Source organism: Toxorhynchites rutilus, chromosome 3, assembly GCF_029784135.1.
Source record: "Toxorhynchites rutilus septentrionalis strain SRP chromosome 3, ASM2978413v1, whole genome shotgun sequence".
Classification (NCBI taxonomy): Eukaryota; Metazoa; Arthropoda; class Insecta; order Diptera; family Culicidae; genus Toxorhynchites; species Toxorhynchites rutilus.
Genome location: NC_073746.1, coordinates 111,399,035 through 111,413,521, shown reverse-complemented (window position 1 = coordinate 111,413,521; position 14,487 = coordinate 111,399,035). Strand labels below are relative to the sequence as shown.

The window sequence follows — 14,487 nt, the reverse complement described above, 5'->3', positions numbered from 1 at the left end:
GTCGCCATTGATTGGATCTTTTAACACTTTGAGCCCCTTGTCGGTCCCTAGGGACTGACGTTGAACTTTTCGTTGGAAAAATGTTGATCACTGGCACTGACAGTTACAAAATAAGGAAGTACAAAACAAACAATTGTTTGTTTTCGGATGTTTCACGATGTGTAACTATTTTCTATTCGATTTTCTGACTATTTTCATTTTATGCAAGGACAACATATTCCGACTCTGATATTGTGCAAATGCTCTTGATGCGGGCGAAATCTCAACATAGTAGTAACCATAATAGCGCAACTAATACTGCGATAATAAAGCTATGTGATTTATTCAAATAACTATTCAATGAAGAACGCAGGCTGTCAATGGAATTCGTTATAGAGACAGGTTTCCACGATCCGTGACCGTCGCAAAACTGTACAGATATGAAGATGAGGAATGCAGTCGATTCTTATTATTAAACTAATCGAGCGTAATCGATTGAATTAGAAGTTAATGAATTCATTTGAAACGCACTAGCTGCAGACCTGGTCGGTTCTACATTCAGTGCCAACTGTTATTCACGTTCGCGTCCGAATGTTTGACATTCTTAGCCACCAGGCAATGCTAATGGTGCTGACGTTTATCGCTTCCCGTCCCAGCCGGATAACAAACAACGGGTTAATCAAACCAAGCTGAGACTTGTACGAACGTGATATGAGTAAACAAAATCAATGTCTCGGAGTCAATTGGCTCTTTGTGCGTTGTCAATCTTGAGTGCCGGTAAAAATGATCAATTCATTCAGTCGCAAAAGTGGGGTTATGGCTGGGAGTATGTTGCGAGTTATCACAAAATTATGGCACATCGATCAATTTCCTTCAATTATTTTTCAAGAATGGAAAAAACGAACAACTAGACCGACAGTGAACATTAAAAACTTTCAAAAAGCGAAAATATCCAACAATAAAAAAAATTACATAGATGCAACAGCAATCGCAATGAATCACAATGACTCCCATGGTGAATACATTTTCTAAGGATCTTAAATAATGCTGTTGACTCATTACTGTATGCCGTTCCAAAGTGAGCGAATGGATAACTACCTAGTAATAATATAGCTCTTATTTCATAGTTACGTGTTGTATTTGTAAGATTTCATCAAGCCTTAACTAGAATGACAATGATATGTGCTGTGGTATCCTCACGGTCACATATACAGCGCGGCGTAAAAAGTGTATCGAAGTAGCTTAAATGGTATGGAAATATTATGGAACAATTTACGACGCCCTTCTATCTTGCAGGCGTTCAAATCCAACTTATGAGTTTTTTTTATTGTTCAATCCATAAATAGTAATAAAAAAGCATGCTCAATCGCATGATAAAAAAAAGATAGAAAATATTTTTTCAAACAGTCACTAGGTTTGTTCGCACTTGCACTTGTTCGATTGTTGCCGCCCATGTACAATGCGTAGTGCTGCCTTAGTTAGCTTAGGAGTTTACTAATACCAACGGGGCCGATCGAGATGTTTATCATGCACGGGCTTGGCTTACAGGTTGATCTAAATCGCGTGTTAAACCTTCGCGTCTGACGAAACCAAGTAAGTGATGAGTTTTCATCGCTAGTGAATATGGATGAACTGTGAGCTTCCATTGTTCTTCGATGTGCGTAATCGTATGTATTTCTGAACATTATATTATCAGAAGTCTTGGATGTTTCAATATTTTTTTATTCTAGCTTGAGCTTAATTAGCTTTGTTGTTACGAACTGGGTCTCAGGGTTGGCTTACTACTGGGTAATTGGAGGGACTTCGCGATCAAAATGAAAGAAATACTCTCACCTTCTTTCTCAACAAATTTCCATTTATTTCCGTTGATTTTGGCGAGTTGTTCCGAGGCGGTGAGAGAGGCAGGCGGATGCTCTTCGGATGGTTCTTCTGCTGTCCCACAGAGCTGTAGTCCACGGCTAGTCGACACGTGGACGGTTGACCGTTGCTCGGCATCTTCCCGCCTTAACGGCAATCGACAGGCCCAGGACGATACCGGAATGGCACTGCCGAGAGGGGCCCTCCTTGGTGCTTATGACCAACCTGGCCAGAGGGTCATCGTTGGTCTTTCTATTTTATACCCACGCGGTGCAAAGGTCCAGCTTCAGGGGTCATTCACACAGTGCAATTAGCTGATCTGACGGTTGAGCCGATATCGAACCGAAGAACAAAGACCGCATCCATACCCTGAGTGGTCCCTTGAAGCTCGAGGTTGATCCAAAAGGTTGATCTCCAGAATCGCTGGGCATACATTCCTAGTCAATAAAACATCGCACATAAATAAGGCGCGGATCACAACCCTTCGCACTTGTAGCGTATCGAGATCCATTAGTTGGCACTGGCTTAAAACGTCGTCTTAAAACGAACCGAACGAATCCTTCTGTACAATTTTGTTCAATCTTGTTGACATTTTTTATCAAAATAAACCAAATCGTAATGTAATTGTAATCCGCGGACATAGAGAATCTCAGATTTGATTGGTATGTGAATCATCTAAATTCGTTTGCGAAAGAAAATAATTGCCATTAAAAAAGTGGTGTTTTTTTTTTATTTGGCTCCTATAGTGAAAAACGTTGATCTTCGTTAAAACGCGTAGTGATCATTAAAACGATCATTTGTTCAAATTATGAATGGTATGAAATAGGGATTGTTAACCTGTTTTACCGTTACCGGTTTTACCGGTAATACCGGATCATTTTTCATTACCGAATTACCGGTAATTTCAGAATCAATAACCGGTGATTTCGGTAATTTTCATTTTACAGCTTAAAGCCGCTTTGAAATATTACTCGAGAATCAAAATACGATCGAAAAAAAAACACAACTGTCAGAGTTGCGCCGATTCTACAATCGCTGAATTCTTTGAAACTCTGAAAATTCTAAAATGAAATCTGAAAGTTCAAAAATCGCTGCCCGATTTGAAAATGAAGCACAGGATAAGCTTCAGCGATGAAAAACTGACAGCGATAAAAGAATTGAGTGATGCTCTCGAACCAGTTTTGGTCGCTGTTGAACTGCTATGCCGGAAGAACTGCACCATTTATGACGTCAGATTGCAATTTATGCTAGAACAGCTATCGGAGCAACCATCAGAAATTTCGGAGCAGCTGCTTCAAGTCTGTTACCGATCAATTAATTATTGTCGGTCACGATGAGTTGTCTTTCAATATTTTCTGATGAGTATGTAGGTCAACCCGACGTGAGTTCGACAACGATGAGCTGAGAAACCAAGCTGTCAACGTTGACAGTCAAAACGGGAGGAAGTTTCAGCAGCGACTGGAGAAAACGGAAGAAGAAAGAAACGGAAAAGTAAAAGGAGACGCCTTTCGTTCTGGAGCCAGCAAGCGATCCGAACCAACCAAGGAAAAATTGAAAGAAAACTGACCTAAAAGTTCAGGAAGAGTTGATAGAAATCTGAAGTCAAAGTTCAAAGAGAGCTGAAGTCAATGTTGAAAGAGAGCTGAAGTGGTCCCTTGAAGCTCGAAGTTGATCCAAAAGGTTGATCTCCAGAATCACTGGGCATACATTCCTAGTCAATAAAACATCGCACATAAATAAGGCGCGGGTCAGAACCCTTCGCACTTGTAGCGTATCGAGATCCATTAGTTGGCACTGGCTTAAAACGACGTCTTAAAACGAACCGAACGAATCCTTCTGTACAATTTTGTTCAATCTTGTTAACCCCGCTCAGATAGTATTGATTCCAAATTACTTAACAGTATTCCAAGCTTGAGAGAACAAAAGCATTACACATAGATTTAAGGCAGTGTAAATCGGTAAAATTCCTCGCAGTGCGCATGATGGATACAAGACTACACCCAAAGTTAATTTTTAGCACATTTTCTGGCATCCCGATTTATTACATTAAATGAGCTGAAAGATAACATAAAATGTTCTACTCCCCAATACATGTATATCATTTGTACAATATATATGCTAGAGCCAATATGAGGGAGCGAAACAGGAGACACATTTAAATGAATGCTTTTCGTATAGTTTGCCAAATACACGGCCCAGACAGAGAAAGATATATTCTCGTTCATGTTCTTCTTTATCGGCTTAGAAAACATCTTCCAACTTCATTTTAAGATGAGGTGTAATATTATCACGCTCCTTTATAAAAGCGCTGGCAGCTATATGGATAGCGTGGTCGTGTAAAGTAACTTTGCATTCCAGCCGGCCTTGGTTCGATCCCCATTGACGTCGTATGGACTTTTTTTTTGCACAATCCCAAATGAAAAGAGAAAAGGAAACAGAAAGAGATGTCTGCTCGCATACATACAAACCATTTTTAAGCTTCAAAATAGCTCGTTATTTGCGCATTTGACTCTCATGACCAGGAAATGGTATCTTTTCTGCCAAAGATGGCATATTTTCTGCCAACGCTAGTTTGGGTGTACGGGAAGCTTTTCCAACCACGTAGTTGACATGTGTTTTAATGTTGAGTTGTGAGTCCGAAAAGTCTGAAAACAGGCTTCCAGACTTTTCGGACTCACTTTCTTCTGTCGAAGAAAGTTGAACAAATTTCATAGTTAACCCTGTTGCGCATTTTTTTAGGATCGATGGTGGAATTCAATCTTGTCTGACGGAATCCGAAGATTTAAATTTGATGATGCCTGACTCCAGTATTGCATTATTTGAAATGAAAACCTAAACACAAAACATGCAGGAACAAAATATGTTATGTGTTATTTTTCGTGAGATAAACAATTGAATAACTGTGAAATGTCAAGCGTTACACCCTAACTGCCACGTTTTGATTGATTGATTTTTGTACTCTTTACATTATTCGTAATAAATATACTGGTTTTCATCCCTAAGTTTTCTGTCATGATAGTTCGCCGGTTCGCACTTGTACAGGGTTTTCCAACTTTAAATTCCGAAAGTAAATTGAAATAAAACACACTTAGAATTCGAATTTCGATGAATCTTTTATTTCAAATTAAAGTTTGGTTTATGCCATTATGTGTGAAATACAACATCATTCAAATGTCCACCTAGGGCTTCCTCGCACACCTTGATCCGGGACAGGTAATTTTCGATGACTTTTCGGCACATATGGGGCGGTATCTCGGTCATAACTTCACGAATGTTGTCTTTCAAATGTTCAAGAGTTTGCGGAGAGTTGGCATAGACACGGTCTTTCGCATAACCCTACAAATAAAAGTCTAGCGGGTTCAAATCGCATGATCTGGACGGCCAATTGGCATCACCAAAACGCGAAATTATGCGTCCCTCAAATTTCGTTCGCAATCTGGCCATGTTCGGTCGTGTTGTGTGGCACGTGGCGCCGTCCTGCTGAAACCACATGTCGTCCGTATCCATATCTTCAATTTGTGGCAAAAAAAATCGGTTAACATGCGGCCATAGCGCTCACCATTCACAGTTACCGTCTCGCCGTCCTCATTTTCAAAGAAATACGGCTCGATGATTCCACCAGACCATAATGCGCACCAAACAGTGACTTTTGGCGGATGCAATGGCCTCTCAACAATCACGTGTGGATTGTCTGAGCCCCATATACGGAAATTTTGGGTGTTCACATAGTCACCGAGCTACCCTCAATTGTTTCGTGGCTTTTCGAAACAGTGCTAGAAAATTTCATGAAACCAGATTGTCTGACGAATTTATGCATTTACATCGAGATTAAGTTTGAGGAGCAACATTGCTTTTTTGAAGATAATGTGTATGTAGATGTATCCCCAGAATTATTAATGTAGAAATACGTTTCAGAGTGTAAAATTTCTCAAGAGAAAATTGTTGAAACCACAGTCAATATAAAAAGATTTTATATGTAATTCGTTCGTCTGATTCAAAGTAGAATCAACTTTAATGATGGGACTATGGTAAATAAATCTATAACCGTAAACAATATCATAAAAATTAGGAAAATTCAACAATTCTTCCACTGCTCATTTTTTTTTTTGAATATTGATTTCTCTGCAATTGACTGATGCTGATAATGATGTTGTAGGTTTTTCGGGAAAAAAAAAGTTTTGATCGTCAGGCGTCAAGTCAGGCGAAACACTAGCATTTCCGCTTATGCGAGGATTTATACCATGCTTATTAGTTCTTTTACATATCCGGTCTTCACCCGAAGAAAGATATACTGTTCCGAATCATATTTCAGACGCTTAAGGCATATGATGCAGAAAACAGATCTAAACTTTATGCACAGGTATTATTTGGTAGATATTTTTAATAAATTAGTTCAATATGCTTTTAAGCTTTCTACTTTGGTACCTATCTGATTGAAAACATAAGAAAATCATTGAATAAAATGCTTTTCAAATGAAGCGAATAAGAATCAAACTTCGAACACTAAATCAAATTTCGGACACTTTATTTTGTAATTTTTTGGACGAAAATTACATTACACTTGATTATATGTCAACTGCGAAACACTTGCCAAGCAATCACAGTGAACTGTTAACGATGGTGAGAACTGATGAAACACATTCCTCGTCGATTATTTGCAAGAGACGGACACACATTGTCCGTCCTCCGCTACAATATCGAAGCTGGAAAGTTTTTTCAGCGACGCTGGACCGGTGTTCTGTGAATTGGTTCCATTGAGCGTCACATTTCTATCTTCACCAAACATCAGACAGAGAAGTACAATAGAATAGTTTTTGCCGTCTCGCTATTGTGCTTATACCGTAGCGTGCGGCGTTGTATAGCTCCCTGAATAGGGTTGTTCAAGTTGTTCGAACTCATCAGACTAAATTTTTTTTTCTTTTTTGAGTTTTTATTTATTTATTTTTTTTTTACGAAATTATTGTTTTTTTTCAAGAAGATTTTTGATTTGATCTAATTTTTAGTTTAAGTTAGTTTTTAGTCTAAGTTAGTTTTATGTTGAGTTTTTGCGCGAGTGTGTGCGTGTGAGTGTGTGTGTGCGTGAGAGTTTTTTTTTCGTTTTCATAGGCGGTTGCGCAGACGGTGCTGATGCCAATGTTGCGCGGACGCGTTATTATCAACAGTCCTCGAAGGCACCATGGGTTGTTTTCTTTCGGCCCAAGGAAAAAGCTTTGAGAACTCTTGATATTTCAAGAGATTTGCTGCGTAATTATAAGGGCGTCTCGATACATAAAGAGAGACCGGACAAACTGCTTGTAGAAGCACCGACTTTTGATTTGGCCAACAAGATTGTTGACCACGAAGTTTTTAATAGGGAGTATCACATCTACATCCCTTCTCGAGAAGTGGAGATAGAAGGCGTAGTAACCGACGCGAGTCTGAGTGTCGATGAACTAAAAAAAGCGTCGGGTTCCTTCAAAAACTCGATGATTGGAGATCTTGTAAAGATCCTGGATGTTAGAAATCTGCATTCAGCATCTATGGAAGAAAATAAAAAAGTTTATAAGCACTCGCACTCTTTTCGAGTTACTTTCGCAGGTTCTGTTCTCCCAAACTATGTGAAAGTAGAAAATGTTTTTTTCCCAGTGCGCCTGTTTGTACCGCGGGTTTATAATTGTACCAAATGTAAAAAGTTGGGACACTCGGTTAGCCACTGCGGCAACAAATTTCGTTGCGGCAAATGTGGCGATAAACATAGTGAGGATTCTTGCACACAAACAGTGGAAAAATGTATTCACTGTGGCGAGAATCCTCACCCTCTACAAGAGTGCCCAAGGTACAAACAGCACTCCGATTGAGTGAAGCGTTCTATCGCTGGACGCTCCAAGCGGACTTATGCTGAAATGCTAAAAACCGCATCAGCCGCTCAAAATGAAAACCAATTTTCGGTTTTGTCATCTCAAGAATCGGATTCTGATTCTGATGAGGGTCATACTTCGGCTGCACCAGAATCTTCAATAAAGTATGAATCATCAAAAAGAAAGCTCTCTTCACATTGGTGCACCGTAAGAAAGCTAAAATGACCCTCGGAAGATTGTCTAATTCCAAGGGTAATAGTAGCAAAAAAACGAATCCGAAGGCTCCTTCTCAGCCAGTTCCTGGTTGCAGCAAGGATTTTACGTCATTACCCAGAGAAGAGAGAACTAAAAACGCTGCTCCTCGATCTTCTCGTAGAAAATTTGCGTCTAATCGAGGATTGATAGCATTTTCGGACATTGTGGACTTCATACTAAACACGTTCAAAATTCAAGACCCCCTCAGAAGTCTTATTTCTGCCTTGCTTCCATCTTTAAAGTCTTATCTTAAGCAATTGACTGCTTCATGGCCCCTCCTTGCATCAATCATATCTTTCGATGGATAATTCATCTAACGTAGTAGAAGATATGATCAATGTGCTACAATGGAACTGCCGTAGTCTAGTGCCTAAACTAGACTCGTTCAAATTTTTACTTCAAAATTATGATTGTGATATATTCGCTCTTTCCGAAACATGGCTTTCTTCTGACACAGAACTCAACTTCCACGATTTTAATATTATTCGCCTGGATAGAGATGATTCCTATGGAGGAGTACTTTTAGGGATCAAAAAGTGCTACTCTTTCTATAAAATTCCTCTCCCAGCTCTATCAGACGTCGAAAACGTCGCTTGTCAAATAACTGCAAAGAATAAAGAACTTTGCATAGCTTCAGTATACGTTCCCCCGAATACTTCCATTAGCCGTAGTCAACTTTGGAATTAAATTTCGATTCTCTCAACCCCAGTTCTAATTTTGGGTGACATGAACTCCCATGGTACTGGGTGGGGCGATCTTTATGATGACGCTAGGGCGGCTATTTTTTACGATTTATGTGACGATTTCAACTTGACTATCTTGAACACTGGTGAAGTGACACGAATTGCAAAACCTCCGGCTCGGGAAAGTCGACTCGATCTATCCTTGTGCTCAAGTTCGCTATCATTAGATTGTCAGTGGAAGGTCATCAATGATCCCCATGGTAGCGATCACTTGCCAATCAATATATCAATCAAGTGTAGCCCGCAATCCACTGAACCATCTCGAGTTCCATTTGATCTAACAAGGAACATCGACTGGCAAAAAATTGCAACGGCGGTAACAATCGGTGTCGAATCAATAGATATACTTCCACCATTGGAAGAATATCGATTCTTCGTCGATTTATTGTATAAAAGCTCACTGGAAGCACAAAAAAGAAAAGTTCCAAGCGCTTCATTTAAAAGAAAACCAGCCACTCCTGGCTGGGACGATGAATGCACAAAATTGTATTTGAAAATATCTGATGCTTTCAAAGCTTTTCGCAGGCATGGAACATCCACACACTTCGAGGAATATTCAAAGCTTGAAATACAGCTGAAACAATTAGTTAAAGCAAAAAAACGCGGTTACTGGCGCAATTTCATCGAAGGTCTTTCTCGTGAAACCTCAATACGCACCTTGTGGAGGGTAGCTCGCAACATGCGTAACCGCTCATCTACCAACGAGAGTGAAGAATACTCCAACCGATGGATATTCGATTTCACTAAAAAGGTCTGTCCAGACTCAGTTCCAGCCCAACATATTCTTCGAGAAACGTCTCCGAGCGGTGGACCTCTGGACAGACCATTCTCAATGCTGGAATTTTCTATGGCTCTTCTTTCATCGAACAACTCTTCACCCGGAAGCGATATGATTAAATTCGTTCTTCTAAAAAATCTTCCCGATATCGCGAAAAGACGCTTGTTAGACTTATTCAATACCCTACTAGAAAACAATATTGTGCCACCCGAATGGAGACAGGTCAAAGTGATAGCAATTCAAAAGCCTGGCAAACCAGCGTCTGACCATAACTCATACCGTCCGATTGCTATGCTCTCGTGCATTAGAAAATTGCTGGAGAAAATGATCCTTCGAAGACTCGATCAATGGATCGAGACAAATAATTTGCTATCAAGTACACAATTTGGGTTTCGCAAGAGCAAAGGTACAAACGATTGTCTAGCGTTGCTTTCTACAGATATTCAACTGGCCTTTGCGCACACGGAACAACTGGCTTCAGTATTCTTGGATATTAAGGGAGCTTTTGATTCAGGTTCCATAGAAATTCTGTCAGACAATCTGAACAGATGTGGACTTCCTGGAATTATGAATAACTTCTTGTACAATTTGTTGTCAGAAAAGCAAATGAACTTCACCCTCGGACAGCTGACAACTTCCAGACTTCCAAAGACCATTGCAAAATTCCCTAGATAACTTGTCTTCTTGGGCAAGGAACTTAGGGATAGAATTCTCGCCGCAGAAAACAGAACTGGTAGTGTTTACTCGAAAGCGGTCCCCAGCCCAATTGCAACTTATGCTTTTGGGCAGAAACATTACCCAATCATTGACCTTCAAGTACCTTGGTGTCTGGTTTGATTCAAAATGCACTTGGAATACCCACATTACGTATTTGAAGCAAAAATGTCAAAAAAGAGTCAACTTTCTCCGCTCGATTTGCGGCACGTGGTGGGGAGCTCATCCGGGAGATCTCATAACGCTTTATAAAACAACTATTCTATCTATTCTGGAGTATGGCTCTTTCTGCTTTCTCTCAGCAGCTAAAAGTCACCTTCTAAAATTGGAACGAATTCAATATCATTGTCTGCGTATAGCTCTCGGCTGTATGCACTCAACGCATAACATGAGTCTCGAGGTTCTGGCAGGAGTAACTCCTCTACAGAACCGATTCTGGGAACTTTCTCTCAGAATACTTGTGAAATGCGGTGTCACGAACACACTTGTGATTGAAAACTTTGAGAAAATTCTTCATCTAAATATACAATCTCGGTTTATGAGAATTTATCATCACTATATTTTATCAGATATTTGTCTTCCATCGTTTACTCCAGACCGTGCTCACTTCACCATCAGCAGTTCCTCAATTGAATACGATCTGTCGATGAAACAAGCAATACTTGGGATTTCAGATCAGCTTCGACCAACTTTCATTCCCCGTATTTTTAACCGAAAGTACCAAAAAGTCAATTGCATTAAAGATACTTCACTGATGGGTCTCGCCTCAATGGATCCACTAGCTTCGGTGTTTTCAATGAAAATTCGAGCGCCTTCCGTAAACTGCAGGAACCTTGTTCCGTTTATGTTGCTGAGCTGGCAGCAATCGACTTCGCATTGGGGATGATCTCCAACAAGCCTGCAGACCATTACTTCATTTTCTCGGATAGTCTCAGTTCGCTTGAGGCTCTCCAGTCGATGAAAACTAGTAGGCACCCATCTTATTTCCTCACAAAAGTGAGGCAGCAGATGAATGCACTGATCGAAAGATCTTATAAGTTAACCTTTGTTTGGGTCTCCTTTCATTGCTCAATTCCTGGCAATGAGAAGGCGGACACTCTCGCAAAGGTGGGTGCCCAGGAAGGCGAATTGTTTGATAGACAGATTTCATACGATGAATTTTTCCAATTACTGCGTCAGAGTTCCCTCTTGAGTTGGCAAACCGATTGGGACACTGGAAGTCTTGGGCGGTGGTTATATTCAATTATTCCAAAGGTTTCTTCGAGAGCGTGGTTCAAAGGTTTGGACGTAAGTCGTGACTTCATTCGTGTAATGAGTAGTCTTATGTCCAACCACTACTCGCTAGATGTGCATCTCCACAGAATAAATCTTGTTCAAAGCAACGCCTGTCGGTGTGGAAACGGTTACGATGACATCGATCACGCAGTTTGGCAATGTACGGATAATTACGCAGCCAGAGAGTACCTTTTGAACGCCCTTGAGGTCCAAGGAAGACAACCCTATGTTCCTGTTAGAAACGTGTTGGGAACTCGCGACATCTGCTATATTTTTTTTTTCACGATTGCTTGCTGCATTCTCTTTTTTATTAATCCGATTATTTTTACAGGCTCAGTTACATAAGTTTAATGGAGCCAAACTCTTAACTATATTTCAACTAGCATATATCAACATGTTGTTTCCTTAATTCTATGGTTAATGAAATAGGAAACCGATTACTCGCGGTCGACTTGAGTTTAGAAGGGTGACACATTTTCATTAGGAAAAGGATGGGATGTAAGGAGATGTGTGTTTACACTCACACTCACATTCACATTCACATTCACATTCACATTCACATTCACATTCACATTCACATTCACATTCACATTCACATTCACATTCTCATTCACACTGACACTTCACACTCAATTCTTAAAACTATCCTTACATTTAATATGTGTTTACAATTTAACTTATTCTAATGTTAGTAGGAAGGGAACCGATAGCTCGCGAAGGACGAAAAGGAGGGGAAAAGGATGTATGAACAATCACACTCGAAGATCGATAGCTTTAAGGAAAACATATATTTGGGACATGTAATCAAGGTCTAACCGAGCCAACACATCTCTCACCGGCACATTGGACTGCTTTCCTCCAGCCCGAAGGGAGTTTTCTAAATTCGATCTGGCGACAAGATACAACTCGCACGACCAAACAACGTGTTCGATGTCGTGGTAACCATGGCCACAACCGCAGAGATTGCTGTCGGCAAGATTAAAACGAAAAAGCAGCGCGTCTAACGAACAGTGATTGGACATAAGTCGGGAGAAGGTGCGAATAAAGTCCCGACTCAAGTCCAGACTTTTGAACCACGGATTGAGGCTAACCTTAGGGATAATTGAGTGGAGCCACCGGCCCAATTCATCTTCGTTCCATTTGCGTTGCCAGTTAACGATGGTATTTTTACGAACTAAAGAATAAAATTCATTGAAGGCGATTTGACGCTGATAAATTTCGCCTTCAATTGCACCTACCTTTGCTAATGAGTCAGCCCTCTCATTACCCGGAATTTAGCAATGTGAAGGGACCCAGACAAAGGTAATGACATAACAGCGTCTGGATAAAGCACTCAAAATTTCTCGTATTCTCTCAAGGAAGTACGGCGAGTGCTTTTCCGGCCTCACTGAACGGATAGCTTCGACAGAGCTCAGACTATCCGTTACAATGTAATAGTGTTCAACAGGTCGTGAGGCGACGCTGTCCAGCGCCCAGTGTATTGCTGCCAATTCAGCAATATACACTGAGCAAGGATACTGAAGACTGTGTGAGGTGCTAAAAAAATTGTTGAACACTCCAAATCCTGTGGACTCATTCATAGAGGACCCATCAGTAAAGTACATATTATCACAATTGACACGCCCATACTTTGCTTCGAAAATCGTAGGAACGATCCCCGATCGATGATAATCTGGAATTCCATGGATATCCTGCTTCATGGACAGATCAAAATGCACAGAGGAATTGATGTAGTCAGGAAAACAAACACGTTTGGGAATATACGAAGAAGGATCAACCTGCATGGAGACGAATTCATGATATGAGCTCATGAATCCAGAATGAAAATTTAGCTCGATCAGCTGCTCAAAATTTCCGATCACCAATGGGTTCATAACCTTACACCGGATGAGGAACCGAAGAGATAATAAATTGAAGCGATCTTTTAGTGGGAGTACGCCTGCCAAAACCTCGAGGCTCATGGTATGCGTTGAGGGCATACATCCCAACGCAATACGGAGACAAAGATACTGAATTCGCTCGAGTTTAATGAGGTGTGTTTTGGCAGCTGATTGAAAACAGAAACTGCCATACTCCATCACTGAGAGAATAGTTGTTCGATACAACATTATAAGATCTTCGGGGTGGGCTCCCCACCAGGTGCCGGTAATTGTACGGAGAAAGTTTATTCTTTGTTGACATTTTTTACTCAGATACCTAATATGGGCCCCCCAAGTACATTTGGAGTCGAACCAGACCCCAAGATATTTGAATGACATAGCATGAGTGATCGGTTTACCCAAAAGTTGAAGCTTTGGTTTTGCTGGTCTATGCTTCCTAGAAAAAACCACCATCTCTGTTTTCTCCGTGGAGAATTCGATCCCTAGCCCAATGGCCCAGGTTGAAAAATTGTTCAAAGTATCTTGTAAGGGTCCTTGCAGGTCGGATTCGTTTGATCCTACGACAGACACCACTCCATCATCTGCAAGTTGTCTTAGGCTGCAATTTTGTGTAAGGCAATTGTCGATGTCGCTTACATAGATGTTGTACAAAAGGGGGCTTAAACATGAGCCCTGGGGGAGTCCCATGTAGGAGACCCGACTTACTGTCGAATCCCCGTGAGAAAAATTCAAATGTTTCTCACAAAGCAAGTTATATAACATATTATTCAATAGAGGCGGCAGACCCCGAGAGTGTAATTTGTCTGACAAAACCTCTATTGAAACAGAATCAAAGGCCCCCTTTATGTCCAAGAATACTGAAGCCATTTGTTTTTTTGCGGCGTAAGCCATTTGAATTTCTGAAGAAAGCAACGCAAGACAATCATTTGTCCCCTTGCCCCTGCGGAACCCATATTGTGTATCTGAGAGTAGGCCATTCGTTTCAACCCATCGATCAAGGCGAAACAAGATCATTTTCTCCAACAATTTCCGTATACAAGACAGCATTGCTATTGGGCGGTACGAATTGAAGTCGGACGCGGGTTTTCCGGGTTTTTGATAGCTATAACTCGTACTTGTCTCCAATCATCTGGAACAATATTATGTTCCAGAAACCGATTGAATAAATT

The 14,487-nt window shown here is 40.6% G+C and overlaps 1 protein-coding gene across 2 annotated transcripts in view; it reads left to right on the top strand.

Moving 5' to 3' along the window:
* LOC129775656 (phosphatidylcholine:ceramide cholinephosphotransferase 1-like) overlaps positions 1–14,487 on the top strand; it is a 117,233-nt gene that overhangs the window by 20,852 nt on the left and 81,894 nt on the right. The window lies entirely within an intron of this gene.